The sequence below is a fragment of the Parus major genome, chromosome 2 (genome assembly GCF_001522545.3).
Source record: "Parus major isolate Abel chromosome 2, Parus_major1.1, whole genome shotgun sequence".
Lineage (NCBI taxonomy): Eukaryota > Metazoa > Chordata > Aves > Passeriformes > Paridae > Parus > Parus major.
The window spans coordinates 102,232,414-102,250,827 of record NC_031769.1 but is presented as its reverse complement, the minus strand read 5'-3'; the positions used below and the strand labels follow the sequence as shown (position 1 = coordinate 102,250,827).

The 18,414-nt window shown below is 38.5% G+C and overlaps 1 protein-coding gene across 7 annotated transcripts in view; it reads right to left on the bottom strand.

The window, feature by feature from the left end:
* The window catches only part of DLGAP1 (DLG associated protein 1), a 404,747-nt gene that overhangs the window by 295,037 nt on the left and 91,296 nt on the right, over positions 1 to 18,414 (bottom strand). For 2 of the 7 annotated variants that reach the window (XM_015617825.3, XM_015617828.3), the window contains one exon: positions 3,991 to 4,085. The exons of the other annotated variants lie outside the window; for them this stretch is intronic. The gene's annotated coding sequence lies outside the window, so the exon portion shown is untranslated. The remainder of the gene's footprint in view (positions 1 to 3,990; positions 4,086 to 18,414) is intronic. 7 annotated transcript variants of the gene reach the window in all.

The window sequence follows — 18,414 nt, the reverse complement described above, 5'->3', positions numbered from 1 at the left end:
CACAATCATCCTCAGCTTGATCTTTAGGTAATGTTGAACTTTTTTTTTTTTTTTTTTTTTTTTTTTTTTTGTCCTTTTGCAGTTTGTTCCACTTAGTAGCAATTGCTGCACTACTGTTCTACTCTCACTCAGTGAATAGCACAGCTACACAAACAGCTATCATTATGGATAACAGGCATCATAAAAGAGTTTGCCATATGCCTTGTCAGCTGGGCAAACTGATGACATGATTCTTTTAGAGCAGTCTGGGTAGCTCATAGGAAGTATACACATTTCAGGAAGCTGGCAATTCATTGCTTTTCTCTGAATATGAAACTAGTTAACAGATTTCAAGGGCTGGTTATATATGAGTTTAATACTAGCTTAAATTGCTATGCAAAATTTGTAATTCTAACCTATCCAAGGGAGAATGACATAATGACTACAAAATCAAACAAAAATAATTAATTTTTGTGTGGTCTTCTCTCTTTTCATTTCACTTTTTCAGTTCTCTTTCTTTCTTCTCAGGATAATCCAAACTGTTCTAATATGGTGGGAATAAGCTGCCTTTCTCCAGCACCACTAGGGGTGACCAGACTTTAGGGGGAGTATGAGCAGGACCACAAGCATTTTCAATTGCTACTCAGTGGAAAAGAGTACTAAACAGTGAAATGAAGCACAGTGTCTGACTGCTGCCCTGAGCATCTGACCAGGCTGCAACACAAAGCTGCATCAACTCCACCAAAAGCTTACCTAGGTAAGTGAAGTGACTGAGTCTTCTGTACGCACCAGCCATAACACAGCTGCAATCACAGTCCCAAGACATTCCATTTTTAGCATGAACATACATGGATACAAACATTGTGCTGATCCCAGTCCATGGGCACTGCACTGCACAGGCACTTGTTCCGCTACTTGTCCCCTTGAGAGGAGGCCAGCCACTGCCTGGCTAATCCGTGTCACTTGTTCCTGGTGCCCTGCTTGGCAGAGACTGCTGTCCATGGGAACATGGGCTCAGCAGTGACAACGTATTTCTTGGCATCTTTGCCGTGCACATACAGACAAAGTCTGATCTGATGGGGCACAGCAGAGCCCTACAGCTCCTGCATCAATGCAGCAATGGATGAACTGCCCCTACCAGGGTAGCTCATGCAGCTCACACCGCGCTACAAAGGCTCCCAGGAAACGAGGGATACTGTGAGACTTCTACAGGAGGAATGAACTGCCTTCAGCTGATCTCAGGAGAGATGCCAAGTGTCTTCCTGGAAGGAGAGGCCCAAACACAGCGCAGAACACAGATATGCAGATGACTGACAAGTGGCAATAAAGAAAACATCTGAGTAAAGTAAGTCACATTGGTACATGGAAATCCTTGCCTGGGAGATTTTCTTGTTAGCTGCCCATCTCTGTGGGTTCAAAGCAGGTGAACTGCTGAATAACTTCAGCTCTCAAGAAGGTCCATGAAAGCAGCCTCCAGAGAGTAAATAACATCTAGCAAATGGGTTTGAAGCTAGCAAATGATTTAAAGTAAAGCACACAAAATGTACTTTTTGCATTCTTCTTGCAAAGTAGTGCCATCAGAGACTCGATTGTGCTGGGTCTCACCTATTTGGAAGATTGCTAGCTTTTTACCTTGTCCTCCAGAACTTAAAATTGCTACATGTGAAACAGGTTGCTAGAACCACAGTTCTGAACAGAGCCTTCTAAATATTGCTGTAGCCTGTCATACCCATTTCATATCTGCTGGAGCTTGCTGAGAGCCTGAAGCAGAAACTGAGAGAAAGATAAGTGTAAATCGTCTCTACTATTTACAGACAGTATCCAGGCAAAATCCGAACCAGAATAATTCAGAAATTGATTTTTTTTATCTGCTTCACTGATCAAAGCTTAAAGAAATGGGGCATTGGATCATCAAGGTCCTTATCAGTTGCTAGAGTTCTTATGAGAGAGAAGATAAATTTTTATGATTGCAAATCTGACAAACATACAAACAATCAAAACACCTTAAAATGAGAAACTACAGAAATGTGCTCAAGTAAGCTAAGGTGAAAGTAAGAGCTAGAAGGGTTTTAGCAAAAAACCCCAATAACCTCCAACACACAAACATGCATTCCATTCTAAGGAGATGCCTCCTACGCTGCATAATCCCATTGGAAATCCCATTTATGTCCCTCTTGGCCTTTCACTGGTATGCATAAAAACATCTAGGTTGGCAGCAATCTCTAGAGGTCATCTGGTCCAAGCACCCATCTCAAAGCCAGTCCAGCCAATTTCTGTCTACCTTCAAGGATGGATATCCCTCAACCTCACAGTACGTTTGTTCTTGTTATTTTAACCTGATCATTTCCCCAAATGCCTACTCTTTAGTCACGATTTCCTGTGTTTCCTGTGGCTTCTGGTCCTTTCACTACACACCTTTGAGAAGGGTCTGGCTCCGTCTCCTCTGTAAGTCTGAGCCTGCAATGAGACTTCTCATCAACCATCTCTTTTTAATGCTGGACAAACTAAAAATGCAACTAAAAAATGCAGTTCTCCCAGCCTCACCCTGCATAACCTCAGATGTACTCCAGCCCCATGGCCACTTTGGTAGCTCTCTGCTGGACTCAACTCAGCGTGGGAGGGAATTTCTTTAAGCAGAGGACTCTAAACTGGTTGCAGCCCTCTCAATGTGCTCTCAAAAGCACCAGACAGAGGGGAAGGAAGGACGTGCTGGTTATTCCTGGTAACACTGCCTGGGACACGACTGCCTGTGTACTGCAAAGGCACACTGCAGATTAATCCACAACTCATCATCCACCAGGGATACCTCCAGAAGCGACCGAGCTGCTTGCTAGCCAGCTGGCCTCCTGGCCAGTGCTGCTCTGCAGGGCTATCCCAGCCCAAACACAGGACTTTGCATTTTCTTCTGCAATGAAACATTCATGACCTTTTAGTGCAGTCTGGGTTATTTCAGCCTCCTCCACACCACTTAGCTTTGCAGGAATATAATTACATGTTGCCATCTATTAGTTTAAACTATAGGTGAGATAAAATGACTAGAGAAAACTACCAACTTTTTCCGTAATTACTAATGCAAAATTTAGAAGAAAGGCTTCAAGTCCAAACATGTAATATAAAACAAAGCTGTAAAATAATAAATAGAGTAATATAAAAAAATAATATGAATTACTAGCAAAATGTTCCTGTGTGTTGCATTTATGGTTCAAACCTTAAAAATGGCAAACTATGTATTATCTAACAGCAGTACTTTCCAGGAAGAATATACTACACTTTTAAAATGTTTAAGAAGAAGCATTTAAATTTATTTTCATGAGGAAAAACAAGCAATAGATGTTGAGAGTGCTTTTAGAGTCTCATATTTTCTACTTTCCTCCCATCATATTTCCAGTCCTCAAATGATACAATATCACAGCTCACTTCTGAATCAGAAAAAAGGGAGAATCCGTCTCAGGACTCATTGCTTTCCTTCCATTGTGGCTGAGGTTTTTCATTTCCACAAATAGAAGGAAGATGCAAAATATCCACATATCACAGCCTAAACATGCCGTAATCCCACAACATCCACCACACTCCCCATTAATCTGATGATCAAGAAAAAGGAATGACAAATAAGAATCTGCTCCTGCACCCTTTAATTGCAAAGAATCAGACTTTCCCAATGCTTGAACCACCCAGGCTAAAGCTATTTATGTGAGACCAGGAGTCACCATAAAAATGGGGAGAGATAACATTACAGTGAATTATTAGAAACAGTCCAATATTCAGGAGGCATTTAAGGAACTTTATGAAACAACAGACCACAAGGTATTTACACCTCCAGGAGAACTGGAGATACTCCCCTTTCTCTCCCACAAATCTCATTAATCATTTCAAATGGTGTGGTGTAGCAGTGGTGTCTCTGCTCCTCCTTTGCAGTCACCATACACCACTGCATTCCCACATACTCCTGATAAAATGCTGCCTCCCTGCTCCTCCTCGCAAGGGAACTGTGGCTACACAATAACAATTTACCTCTCCATTTTAGTCTTCCCTTTTCCTTCTTTTTCCTTCCACCCTCCAATCTGGTTATTTTTGGACTGCCAGTTGGGATTATTGCTTTTTCCCTGCTAAAATAAAAACAAACAACAGTTATACTTCAGTTTCTTGGCTTAAGCATGAGATCTGTCTCAAACATTAAACAGTCACATTTTCTTGCCTGAGGTGCAATGCTCTCTCCTATGACACTGAATAAAGCAAGCCCTGGAACTAAAAGCAGATTCTGGATTCACATGCATACTTTTCCGACTTCCCCAGTAACTACCCATCTGGAATCCTGAGCAGCACTGCATCCTGAGAACTCGGCACTTGCTGACATTTGCATGATCTTAGAGAGTGAAAAAATAACTCTTTCTGAGCTGAACTACAATCATAATTCAAAATACACATGGATAAAACAGTTTATAACCTAACACACTCTTTGACACATTATCCTAATTTCAGACTACATTGTAGTATATTTTGCTTTTTTCCAAGAACCTTAAGGCTTACTACTTAAAGATGGTCTATCTGGAAGAAATTTAGCATCTATAAAATAACAGACAATTTAATAGCATCAATTTCCCACCTCTGAATAAAGGTCTTAAGTAAAAAGAACATGATGCTTTTCTGGGTAGCAAAGACAAAGATTTCCCACGTCCCAGTCTTGTAATGTCACAATGAAGTCCCAGGTAAAGCCAGTCTTTTTTTTTTCTCTTCATTAGAATACTTTCAATTATATGAAGAGTTTTACAGAACCTAGAAAAATAATTTTACTATGTAAAATCCAGTATGGCAAACAGCTGTCAGGAACTGAATGAAGAGGCTTATTATAATTTGAATGAAAATTATTGCTTTCCCATTCTGGACAAGAGACCAGTGTATATACCTCAATTTGTCTGATTTTTCGTATATTGGGTATGGAGGGTTAAATTGGATGGACTTCTGAGTTGTCCAAAATGCAAACTGGCTTCCCCTCTGTAAGGCTGAGTCACTCTGTCCAATAAGGGTTATGGGATGCCTGACAAAAATACTTTTTTGTTTTCAGAATAATAGGCTAAAAGAAGTCAAGATAAAGTAGATTTTCAGCAGGGTGAGGCTCAAGGGAATCACAGGAATGATAACTGCTTAAGAAGGTGGTTGAAAAAACAAGCAGCTGAAAACACACTGGGAGACCATGAGAAAAATCTAACAAACTTCCTGAAGCATAACAATGATACCTCACCCCTCTGAAAAGGATTCTGCTAATAAAGCACTTGAGAGTAACCTAGAAAATACACCTCTTCGGAGAATGAGGAGTCCCAAAATTATGCACAGAAATTGTCCTGTCACAGTAGGGTCTCTTCACAGGCCAGATGTGGGATGTTCTGATGGAACATAGCAACAAAATGAGAGGCTCAACATACAGAAGTTTTAGACTGCCAGTTGTTAACCTGAATGGTATCTACAATGTTACTGGAAACACTTTTAAAACTAACATTAATATCTTATGTGAATGAAGAGCCAGATGTCACCTATACTGGGCTGAGTTCTCCTGGAAAACTATATATACAGAGCTGTTAGCCAGCACTCAGTAAGCAGACTGGAGAGGAATTTCTACTCTTTTAATGACTAAGCATCATATTCAGTGCACTTTCCTTCTGGAATACATGTAATTCCTCTTCACAGGTATTTTGCAGGCCCTGCCAGGCACTATCATATCCCCATAGAAGTAACATAACCTTTGCCAATGTGCATAAAGGAATGTTTGCAGATTTTGACATGCTCAATTTATTTATACAATTACTGACTGATTACCTAGTCACACTTATTCTTCTCCCTTGATAGTAGCTATGTTACAGTGAAGTTTCCCAGCCAGACTACACTGAAGAATTCATTCCAAAAATTTAGCTAACTACTGAGAATAGTATTCCAGATCATTGTAAATGTCAATTTTCTGTTCTCCAGCTGTGTTTTCAAAGAGTTAGTGAAATTAAAAGTCACACAGCCTTATGGAAAATTTGTATTTTCATTTCTACTCTGTCCTGGGTCCAGCCAGGGTTAATTTTTGCAGTAGGAGGGAGCACGACTAGGATTTCGAGGTTATTCTGCAACACCTCAGGTCATTTTCCAGGGATAGATGAGGGGATGTCATGGCATTGAGAAGTGAGTGGTCAGGTATTTTGGGGGGTTTCTATGGAGGGTTGTGAGTAATCTCTTTTTCTTATACTGTTATTAGTATTGTTACTGTTACTGTTTTTTATCTTATTGCTGTTTCCAGTAAATTGTTCTTAATATCAACCCTTGGTCTTCATCTTTTGTGCCTCCACTTCTACTCTCCAGCCTGGCATGGTGGGAGGTAGTGGGGATAAATAGGGAGTTATAATAAGCACATGGTTTGGAGGGTTTCAGTGTGAATACCATTCCTGAACCACGACATACTAACAGAAGAATTTCCACTTCTAGGTTTACAAGACCGGTAAGTATCCACATTTGAATATCCTCACTATATTCAAAGCTCACCAAAAAAACCGATCCCTTTAAACTTAATGACTGCTATCAGAATATTAAGCTGATATTTGTAACAAGAAGTGAACTCAGGTACAAATCCATGCAGCCCAGCAAGACACATGCAGTGGTTGCAGCCTTTGGAAGCAGCATGGCTATCTTCATAGGACTGGTTAGCTCAGGCATCAAATTGCACAGAGAACTCGTATTTCTGTTCTGTTTCCAGTCATGACAGTGTAAGCATCTCCTCAGCCAAAGCTTGTAACTCTCTTCTGGAAAATTCTATCAAAATTTCTTTCCTTTTCCTCTTTCTTTCTTAATCAAAAGAGACAATAGGTTTAGCTTCAGGTACTCAGGATTTGTTTTTTTTTTTTTATAGAGCATAGCAAGACAAAGATTCCTGAATCTTTTTCCACTAGTGCCTCAAGCAGGCACCTATAACTTGAAAGTGAGCTGTCATGAACAAAAAAGTAATGCATATATCCATCACTTCTAGGCTGCAGTAAGGTGCTCCAAATTTAGGAATCAGAAATAAATCAAAAGCAAGCATGGAGGTTACCAAGACTAATACATGATTTGAACTCCCCAAAATAACTTCAGAGAGGTTAGTGAAACAGGGTCTGAGAAGGTATGAGACACCACATTCTTGCTTCTGTAAGCTTACTGTGCCCTCTGTTGATCATTATAATACTGCCTACAGCTACAGGACAACACATTTTCCCAATGATCTTGTCTTGTTCAGGACACTCTTTTCTGTCTAGTCAATGAAATTTAACTGCACAGATAAAGAGCAGGAAAAAGAACCCTTTGTTTTATGATGAGCTTGGGAAAATGCAGAATGAACAGGGAAAAATAAAGGACTGATTAATGGCTAAAACCACCAAATAGTGCCCCCAAAATTCCTACATTCTTTCTAATTTCATAATTCCTATGTGATAACAAATTAGAGGAAACAGGCTCATTCAAACCTTTTATAGGTAGTCAGTAGCCTGAACAAGACTTTTGATTAAATTTGACAGAATGCTTAGAACCAAGGATACCAGGAACCATTGGCATCATTGCTTTGACTGTGCAGTGCTGAACAGTCTGGAATATAATGGAATTGGAAATAATTTATACACACACACACTCCAGTATTGTTACAGACATAAAACTACAACTGGACATAGTTCCTATGCCTCAGATCCATGGTCTAAATATCATGTTCACTTATCCACATTGAAATGGCCACTAGTGTTGCTACATTCTTGGGGTTGTTTTCTTTTTTGTAAAAGTACTTTGGAAGGGAAAAAGGGATCTTTACAGCTCTCCAGTGTAGTCCTACATCTGTTAAGTTTCCCTGAAGAAGTAAAGAGGATGACAATTTCACTTCCACTTACTCCACCATCAGGCACACAATTTTCTCCTAGGCATGCTAGAAAATAATTAGAATTCAAACACATCCCTTTCTAAAAGTATTTACAGAATTGTGATGGTTACTTAACAGTTTCTGCCAGTTATTCAAACAGCTCAGAGTCTCAACACCAACCTTTGGCTGAGTTTCCCCAATGTTCAGTTAGAGTGGCCCTCTTTGTTCAGGCTGAACGACGACTACAAATGCAAGAGCCCCAGTTCACCTCCCCACCAGAAACTCTGCTGGTTGTAGTCCACACACACAAACCGTGGTGGCTGATATGCTGTGGGAGACTCCATTAATATTATTTAAAAAGCTGCCAGAAAATCTCCATTCCTGTTCTGAAACATTGCTGTGGGGGGTAGGATGATCAGATCACTATCATTAGAATGTGGACATTCAAACTCTGTGACTATATTTCAGAAATTAGCTTCATAAAGGAATAAAGACATTCTGCATGCTGTTGAAGATGTTTCCTTTGTTGTCATCCAGTGCTAACATTTCCTTTGGCATGTCTTACAAAACTTCTTTCCACTGATGTCTTACATCAGTAAGATTTTGTACCTTTCATAAGATAATGTCTTACCTTTTGCTGGAATATTTTGCTTTTTGTGGCTCAATGTTTCACTCTGTCTTCCACAGTACTCTGTTGTGAACTTTATATTTACCCTATAGGGTATATTTCCTCTAACTGTTTGGTTTGAGTTTTTTTTAAAGAACATATCTCTGAGACTGTCTTCTGCTATGCTGTCATCTTGCAGATATTTATTTGTAATTACATGATTCTTCAACTGTGTTATGGAATCTGCTGAGTCTAAATGACTGTATGCTGATGATAAAATGATGCTTCTTTTGCCAACATCTGTTCCTGTAGCCTATTAGATTTTATCAGTCTTATGTCAATTCATATCCTTTCACAATATCCCTAACACTTGAACCAAATCTTCCTTTTTCCACAAAACTCTACCCCTTTCAGAGAAATTGTTTCATTGTTTTTTTTTCCCCCTATGAACATTTATTAGTGTTTCTCTCCCTTTTCTGACCCAGCATTTTTCATGTTTAGTTAGGAATTTCCTTTCTCTAGAGATTTCCATTTAGCCTTTTTCATGACTGTAAAACCAGAAACCCAAAGCAAGATCAAACATGATGGAAACACTTTCACTGCCCCAAAAGCCCTGTACACTGGTACTGTGCATGTAAGGATAAAAAAGGTTGTTCATGCATTTTCAATTTTGAAAAAGACTTATTGTTTCTCAAAATGGTCCCTCAAGCAACAGTTTATTGAACTAGGCATCCCAAAAGGCTGGAGTGACAATAATATATGCATCAATTGCATTTCTAGAGTACAATTGTCAATATAGTCAAAAGGACTTGGAAATGAGGGAGTGGAGACCTGAACATATAAAATGTATCACCTGATGTATCATCTACTAAAAAGCAGACAACTAAAATACCCATTTTTGGTATTTTAAGCCAAAAATTGAGTAGGATTTGGAATATATGCCACACTATTATGTGAGGCCAAGCCATAGCTCTCCATTCTCTACCTGACTACCGGCTCAAAAAATGTCATCAAGAAAATTTCAGATTAATTATATTTAGTTCAGCCATGTGCTTGTGAGAATTTATATCTAACCTCTAATTTTTAAAGGTGCCTGTTCATATTTTATGTTTAAATATGAATTTGTACACACACAATGACAGTTCTGCCTGTGTAGCCATGTGCAGATTCCAAAAGATCAGAAGCATTGCACAATATCCTTCTAGAACCAAGATGTATGAGGACATACTGACCTTAATCCACTTGAATAATGCTGAACACACGTTAAAAAAAAATAAAAAAAAAATCTTAATTTGGAAACTCAAAGAGACTACAGAATTTTGGCTACAGCCCTCATAGCAAAAAACACTGCACTGCTCCTTAGTCTGCAGTCAATACCTTAGCTTTAAGAAGTGTGTAACAGTGTATTCTGTAAAACAATCTCTGCATTGACTAGGCAGCTTGAACAATGTGTATTCCAAACTACATTATGTCATTTTAACCTAGAGAGAAATAGCAGTGCTTTGGACACAGAAATCAAGCACACTGCTGTCCTAATACTGTGATTAATGCTGTGAGCTACACCCTGCCTAGCCTTCCTAATCTCTGGGCTTTCTAATTTATAGCAGAGATGGATAGGCTATCAGTGGGGAATTATGAGGATTACTAGCTGTTTATCTCTCCTTTGCAGAGACACTTTGCTGCTTATAGAATTACCATAAACCCTCCAGCTACAGTGCCACTTCTATACTTATCCAGAAGTCTAAATACCTACTGGGCACAAAATTTTTTGATAGTCAATGTATTAGAAAATGTTGGAGTTGATGGATTTTTTTTTTGATTTTTTTTTTGTAAATGATTGGAACATACTGTCAAGATCCATCATGTTGCCTCGATGGTAATTTGTCTGCAGGTTATCTTGCATTCCCTTGAAATCCAGTGCTGTGATCTTGTCTACACTAATTAGAGTTCAGCATTAATGCTTGGAGGCTGCCCTCAAGCACCACCACAGGTGAAACCATTAAACATGTATGCCAAGCCATCTCTGCACTTGCAGCAAGTTATGTAACCCATTTCAAAAGACTTCATCTTTATGGTCACCAGGACTGTTACTGACTTACCTACTACCTGAAATTTGAGGGCTTTCTCAATGCTTCTGCAAAAGTCCTTATACTGTGGAGCACAAGTTTCCCTCTGGGGTGAAACTAATCAAAGAATGTGATGGGAAATAGATGTGCTACTTCTTTTAGTTTCCTGACAAAGGAAGAAAGGAAGGGACCCTATAACATTTCCTTTCCACTAAATTAAAAGTCTGAATCTGTACAGAAAACCTTTGTCCTGAAGGAAATTTATGAATGAGAAACATCAATAAGATAAATATTAACCCTTGTACATGACATTTTTAATAATTACAAGTGTTCTCTAATGATCCCTTTTAAATACAGATTGCATTTATAGATAGGATATTTACAGCCAGTGTATCTCTGTAACCACACAATACTTAAGTGACCATTTGAGCACTAAAATTCAGCTAAATTGCATGTATTTCATGCTGCTTAGATTAAAATTTTAGCGTATATATAGCTTTATATAACCAAATTCTTATGAAACTCCTCACAATTTTCCATTGTTCTTAAACTCTGTGGCACTTCTTAACCAGCCTGCTAAACAGACCTTAAGAATGTTTAATTTAAAAGTTCTGAGGCTCTAATTCTATGCATACATATTTACAAACAGAAAACTGTTTCCCTTCTCTAAGTCAAAATGTGTCATCTTTGTCATTGTATACTCACTCGTATTTGTCTATGATCACTTTATATTCAAAGACTAACTAAAATAATTTGTTTAAACATCATCTTTGGTTAAAATAGGAACTCTTTTATTCTCTACATTATCTTAATTCACTTGTTTCTTGTACCTACACATATCCTTTGAAATACTTGATTTTGTAAGACTTAAAAACTCCCAAAAATCAACCACATCCAAACCACTTCATGTCTGCATTCCTTTCAGAACATTATAAAATGTCTCAGCACATAAAACACACAGATGTAGTCATCCAGGCCCTTCCTTCAAGGTATCATGAAATGAAAATACAACTACCAAAGGAGAGGACCATTCTCTCTAGGAACCAGCAATCTGACAGTCCAGTCTCAGCTCACATTTATGCAACTGTGTCATGCAAACCTTTAAGGTTTTATCCCATCTTTCAATCTCTACTCAGTGCCTCAGTATGGATAAACTAACCAAGGTTGATTCCTATTTTCCTGTTTTTCCCAGTACTTCCTCAGCCATCTTCTGCAGCACATGATCTCAAGTGCCTTCTAGGACCATCTAGGCTTGTCTTATCTAGTTAGTTCCCTTCCATCACAGTGGCTTTGCACACTGAAGATCCTTTGATCTTTCCACTTCTCTGAACTCCAGGTAGTCTCCAAGAGAAAGAAATTATTGAATAAAGTTGTTTAGCTGAAGAGAAGTGTATCTACATGGAATTTAACAACAGAGACAGGTGATCATGCTAATTACCCAGTCCAGTCTCTCACCCTATGAAAGCCTGCTAACAGAAGGGGAGCCATGAGCAAGCACATCTTCTCTTTTAAGCTCAGTGAATGTCAAGTCTGTGCCTCAGTGTGCTGTCATATCCTATAAGCAGGATGAAATCAACTTACTTTCTTCTGTGCTGGGTTTGTTTGCTTTTCTGGCAAGCCATACTAAAAACATACAACATTCTTTGGATTTGTCAAGGCGTCGGCAATCCAGATAGAGAAAGGCAGAATTTGGAACCTTTCCAACAGGTTCCTTGAACTCTAATAGCACATTCACATAACATGTGAGACTCTTGATTTAAAATGGGCCATCTAAATAAGTCTGTGTTAATGGAAAAAACATGGGTAAGTCGTGTTATCAATACAACTCAGACACTTCTCAGTTGTCTGTCATCATGGTCCCACTAGAACTGTTCCTGTCAGTTCTGATGTACATATGGCCAACTCTTATTCCTCGTATTCCCTCCACAGCAGGCTGTATTCCAGGGACACAGCCTGTATTACCAAGGGACAGCAGCATGGTTTCACCTCTCAGAAAACAAGCCACAATTCCTTTGTGCACCAGAAATTTCCTGCGGACAGCTGCAGCAGAAGAGTCTCCAGCCTTGCTAGCTCTGCTGCACTGGTGAGTACACAGGCAAGCGTGAAGCCCTGCACATCCCTTCCAGATCACCTCTCTGCTGTGCATGAATGCTTGCATACAAGGACTTAATGTCTGGATAGTGAGGAGAGAGGCGTTCAGCTGGCTATTTGAGTTTTGATGTCCACATTATTTGTTTGGGTTTTGTTCTCATTAGCTTTGCTGTATATATTGCTTCAATTAATTGTGCAGGCTTCTCTCTTCTTAAATAACAGCATATATTAAATAAAAAAGACATTTAAGAAATATGGATTCTACAACCAAAATAAGGATAACATATCTTATTCCAGTGAAACACCCTATTGGGTATATTTCATTTTAGAGGGAATATTACATATGGTCAACATCATTGCACTAGGAGAGAGGGTAAATTTTATCCCAGTACTGCTCCACTATTTTATTCACATATGGAGGTCTAACATAGATCAAGTAATGCATTTAGGTATTCTTTGCATTTTACGTAGCTTCCTTTTTATATGTGAAAACTTGGAAACAGAAGTTCTTGCCTATGTATATGTCTGTAAGGAGCAAATTCTAGTTACAAACAAATGATCAGGAGGCCTATTGCTTAATTAACTTCTTCATATTATTCTCTATTTAGAACATGATGTTAAGCTTTACTGATGGGCAGTCCAGCTACCAGCCTGTGTATCACTCAACAGAGTTTCTTTGGTTTGGTGCTGTTTATGGAATTCTCCAAAGAAAAAAACACTGAAGATAAATTAACTCACTTGCACTCCCCATCAGGCAGAGCAATACCAGCTTGCACATACAACACAAATACACAGTCTCTGACAGTGTTAAGGAAACTTGTGCAGTTTAAAGGGATGTAGCACATCACTAACCTACAGCAGTGGCACTACTTTTACATCAGAAGAGTTTAAAACCTACTGCAAATAAGAAGACAGTTTGTGGCAGTTTTAAAACAGTAAATAATTTCCCTTCAGAAAGTATTAAAAGTTACTGATTTTGCTATCTTAGAGAATGAAAGAATATTCAAGTAGATTACTCTAAGTTCATGCTCTTTATCCAAACTGAATTTTTTTGTTTAACAGTTAAGAGCCACTATGCTCTCTTCACTGTAACCAAGTTGTCATGGCAAAGAAATTCCCCCTGTGTTTTTAAAACCCCATAGAAGTAAAGGTGTCTTTGAAAAATAAAATTAACAGCAGGGTGTGACTGGATAACAATGTAGGGGCCTTGTCATGGCAGGAATAAAAGTGCCTGTGGTTCTCTAATACATTTACAAGCTCCTTTCCATTATGAAAAATGTCTGCCATTACTAATATTTTCTCATTACTTGCTCAGGATTGGAAATGAGGCACTGTCAATATGAAAGGAATTCACAGCGACACCTTCCTATTATTCTGCTAGCCTATACCACAACACTGTCCATTTTATTTATTACTTTGCTGAGCTGGTCTTTCCAAAACAAGCAAGCTGATAGAATTACCCCCCAGCAGTTAACAAAATGATGATTAATATTATTAAAAACTAGTGCTTCTCATAAAAGAGAGACATAAAAAATATTTCCTTTGACATGAGCTGCAAAAATCCCTCCTTGGCTCAGATGCTAGACACTGCTTGAAGAACATCACCTAGCTCTAGAGATAAAGTTCATGCACTGATCCTTCCCAGCTGAAGCCACCATGTAGCTATTCTTACCTTCAGATTACCAACAAATGCTGGCAGGGATAATGTCTTTCTAGAAATACCTGCATGCTGCTAAAACACACTCAGCATATTATTCATGCCTTACTTCCTTAAAATCATTTCCCTTCTTTCTCCCAACATCCACAGTCATGCCTCCTCTCCTAACTCCTTTAGTTAAAAGTTTGTAGACAAAAAACAGGCAAAGTTCTATACTTCAAATGAAAGATCCACCACTGTAGTGGTTTAGAGTATCACAGACAGGAAGGAAAGGAGTTACATTTCCTTCTCACCGGTTTCCAGATCTTACAGATATAAGTCAAAGACTGAATCTAAAACTAAGAGACAATTTTATCCAGCAGAATGACACAGTCATCAAGGAAGAAAATATCCTAAAAAATAAGCTATTGCTTACTGGATGATATTCAGGACAGTCAGGTTAAATGAGGCATAAACTGTAATCAAAATTGCAACCACCAAGCTGGAAAGACTGGCAAAGAAAATGAAGACAGGAGTGCTCTTCTGGGGTGAGAATAATGCACACTGAATACAGCAGCAGTGAGAAGACTAAAACCTATCTAATACAGATTATATAATACTGTATAGTCAATCATAAAAGAAAGCTTTCTTAAAGTTGGAAGCACTAGTGTTCAGCTGAAGCAGGAGAGTGAGCCCTTCCAACTCACTGTGGAACCTGCAGTGTTACCCACTCCTGTTGGGATTTTGAAAAGAAGATTAGCGTTGTGGTTGTACCCTGGCTGGCCACTTGCACACTCCCCTGTATCCCACCCCCAGGTGGGGAGGCGAATTGAAAACAAAATCTAAACCTCAAGGGTTAGATAAGAAAAAATTAATAAACAAAATATAATATTAAAAATAATAACAATAGTAACAGTATTTTATTAATAATTATAGTATTACACTAATATAATATTATACTAATATCAAAAACAGCAATAATGAGAATTGTAATGATTAAGAAGAGGGAGAGAGAGTAATTGAACCCAAGGGAAATAAATGATGCACAACACAATTGCTCACCACCCACTGACTAATGTTAGTCACATCCCTGAACCACATTGAGTGGCTTCTGGCCAACTCCTCCCAGTTTGTATACTGGGAACAACATTCTGTGGCAGGCAGATTGGGTCAGCTGTCCTGGTTGTGCCCCCTCACAGGTTATTGTGCAACTCCTCACTAGCAGAGCATCAGATATTCAAAAGCCCTCGACTAGGCATCAGCACTACTTAAAAACTGTGTGTTATTAACATTATTCTCATACTAAATCCAAAACTACAGCACTATATCAGCTACAAAGAACGGAATGGATCTGTTCCACCAAAACCAGGGCATCTAAGTAACAGACTGGCAGGAAATGGAAAAGGCATCTGCAAGAATGAATACAGATAGCTTTTATTTTATTTGAGCTCTCAGCTATGCTTGCTATCACTTACCAAGGTATTAAATGTAGAAAAAGTAAATAAACACATTCTCCAAAGCTGTTGTGCAGCTTTATCATCATGTTAAACAAAAACTTATGTGCCCTAATAAAGCTGATAGCTTTATAGTAGAATTTTGTTTCAGAATTATGTTTATGCATGAAAAAAACGCCAGTGTATTAGACTCAGAATGATAAACTATTAGATTTTTGTGATACTTACAATCAAGTATGAATGACACACAGCAAGAACATCAGCTACTGATGCTCATGTTAATGTCACACCCACCACTTAGAAAACATCCACCATGTAGTCAGTTTTCTTTTACTAGGGCCAGAGAATTCAGAAGTGGAAAATCTGTCAAAGTTGTTTCATTTTCTTTTGTGAACACCTGCTAAAATTTTATTCTTTTATGTATATAAATGATGCTAAAAAAAGGCATCCTGTATTTTTATTTCCTCTTTCCATAAGACCTGGTTAAAAGAAATAGGATGAGGTATGCAAATGGCACATTGCAAGAGAAGATCCTGTACCACAGGGTGCTCTGGGTTTCTGTGATATTCATGTTTCTGCATAACTTAATTTATCCATTAGCAGATAAATAGGAACTGTTAATGCTCAGGAGATGTTTGCCCAGGAAGTTTGAGTGGCCTAGGTTGTTCTGGTCCATTAAAGAAGAAAGCATTGTTCAATTCCTTCTCTTACACAACAGTCTGTGTCTCCTGGGTACAACTGAGGCCACTCTGTGATGCTCTAGCAGTAAAACTGCCTTGAATTAAATTATCCAGTAATTAGGAACTACACTGGCCAGGGAAAAAAGATTCAGTATAAAGCAAGGACAATGAAACAGCCCCTCTTCTCCTCCCCTCTGTGCTCCTGGGGATGGAGAACCACTCTTGGGTACTTGGTATATTGTGCCAAAAGAGAATGTACCCACCCACAGACAGAGTGCAGGACAAATCTTACGCTCCTGTAGGATGTAGCATGGGATGTGGCTGACTTTTGGTACATCAGTCACAGAATAATTAAACTGGTTCATATTTATCATCATGCTGTCCATGCAAATCTTTAATGATTAAATAAAGGCTGCTCTGGGAGATTCTGATCTCCACTGAGGCTCATATTCTCTTCCTGTCAGAAAGATGGCCATGACCAACACAAAGGCTTCAATAGCAGAGAAGGATCCAGTTTTACATAAGCATTAAGGCAAGTGTTGTGCCCCTTTGATAAACAGGGAGGGAGGGAGGGAGTGTTTTGGTCCTTCAGACTTCCTATTTCTCCAAGTTCCCCTATTGTCTACATGGGAAAATTTTACAGTATGTTAGATTGAAACAAAACTTTTTTAGAGACTGCCAGCTTCACAGGAAATTTTGCAGGACTGTGTAACTCAAGAAATACCTATGATTTGAGGCTTTAAACTGCTCTTTGACAGACTGAGTAATACCAGAAATATGAAACTGTTTCTGGCTAATGACGACAATTACTTCAACACAGCAGTTGCCTTCTCTTTAAGGTCACATTGCCCAAACTCCCCATTTCAGATGGCTATTTTCCACCCTGTTGTTCCTGAAAGTACAAAAAGAAATCAGTTGTCATTCAAGCCTATCACTTTTTACTGTAAAGAACAGTCTGAGTGTAGGACAAGCATGGACAGAAGCTTGGAAAAAGACTCTTTTTTAAACATGATAACCAAGAACTTCCCATAATAATTCAGTAGGATTGATTTATCCTGTCATGACCAATCTGGGCATTTTATATTTTCTCTTTCTTAGGGTGCTTTTTCTTCTGTGAGATTGCTTAGCATTGCTAATTTCTAGTGAATATCACATTTAAATATGCTGAAAGATAGGAAAATGTGTAGAAATAATCTGAGGCTGACCACAGCAGATGCTTGAATGCAATTCAGTTTTCTAGAACTGTGCAGTTTGACAGAGCAGCAATGGAGCACTCAAATATATTGAAGAGGAGTTACCAGCATACACATTATCAAGAAAGATGTGAGGCACCCCAGTAAATCAATATTAATTCCAAAATTCAGCTTCAGACTCTTAAGATGAAATTCTAGTGGCATGCAGGAATAAATCTGAAGATGACTCTCAAAAATACAGAGGCAGTACAGGCAGTCTAGATCCTAATTTTAAGTATGTTCTCTGTATCATGTTATTTATGCTCACTGCTTTTCTGCTGCATTACTTGCTCATAAATAAGCTAGAGGTAGTGAAAGGGGCTGCAATAAAAACATTCATTACACAGTCCCTACTTTCTAGGGGCTGACAGGTTGCTTCTAAAATGATCAGCACTGACTGGTAGAACTGCCAAGAAATGGGAGTCAATATGAAAAAAATCTTCAAATTTTGGTACAAAAAATAAAGAGGTCTCACTTGTGGCTAACCCAGACGTGAACTAACATGCAAAAGAGTCAGAAATACTTTAAAAGTTTTTGTCTTGGAGGAATATGCAACAGATCTCAGGTGATATTATGTTAAAAATATACAGCAAAGATGAGAAATATGACAAAAAATATCCAACTTCTTTTAGTGGAATATGGAAAACAATCTAAGATTGTAAAGGTAAGAGTAGATGTTTGCTATACAAGTCATTTCACAGATTAAACAAGCTTCTCTGTGGCTACCAGCTAAATGTTATTGCAAATACTTAATAAAACTACATTTCTTATTTGTTTCATTTCATATCCTTAAAAGGACTTACAGCTGCCAATCTGAGGA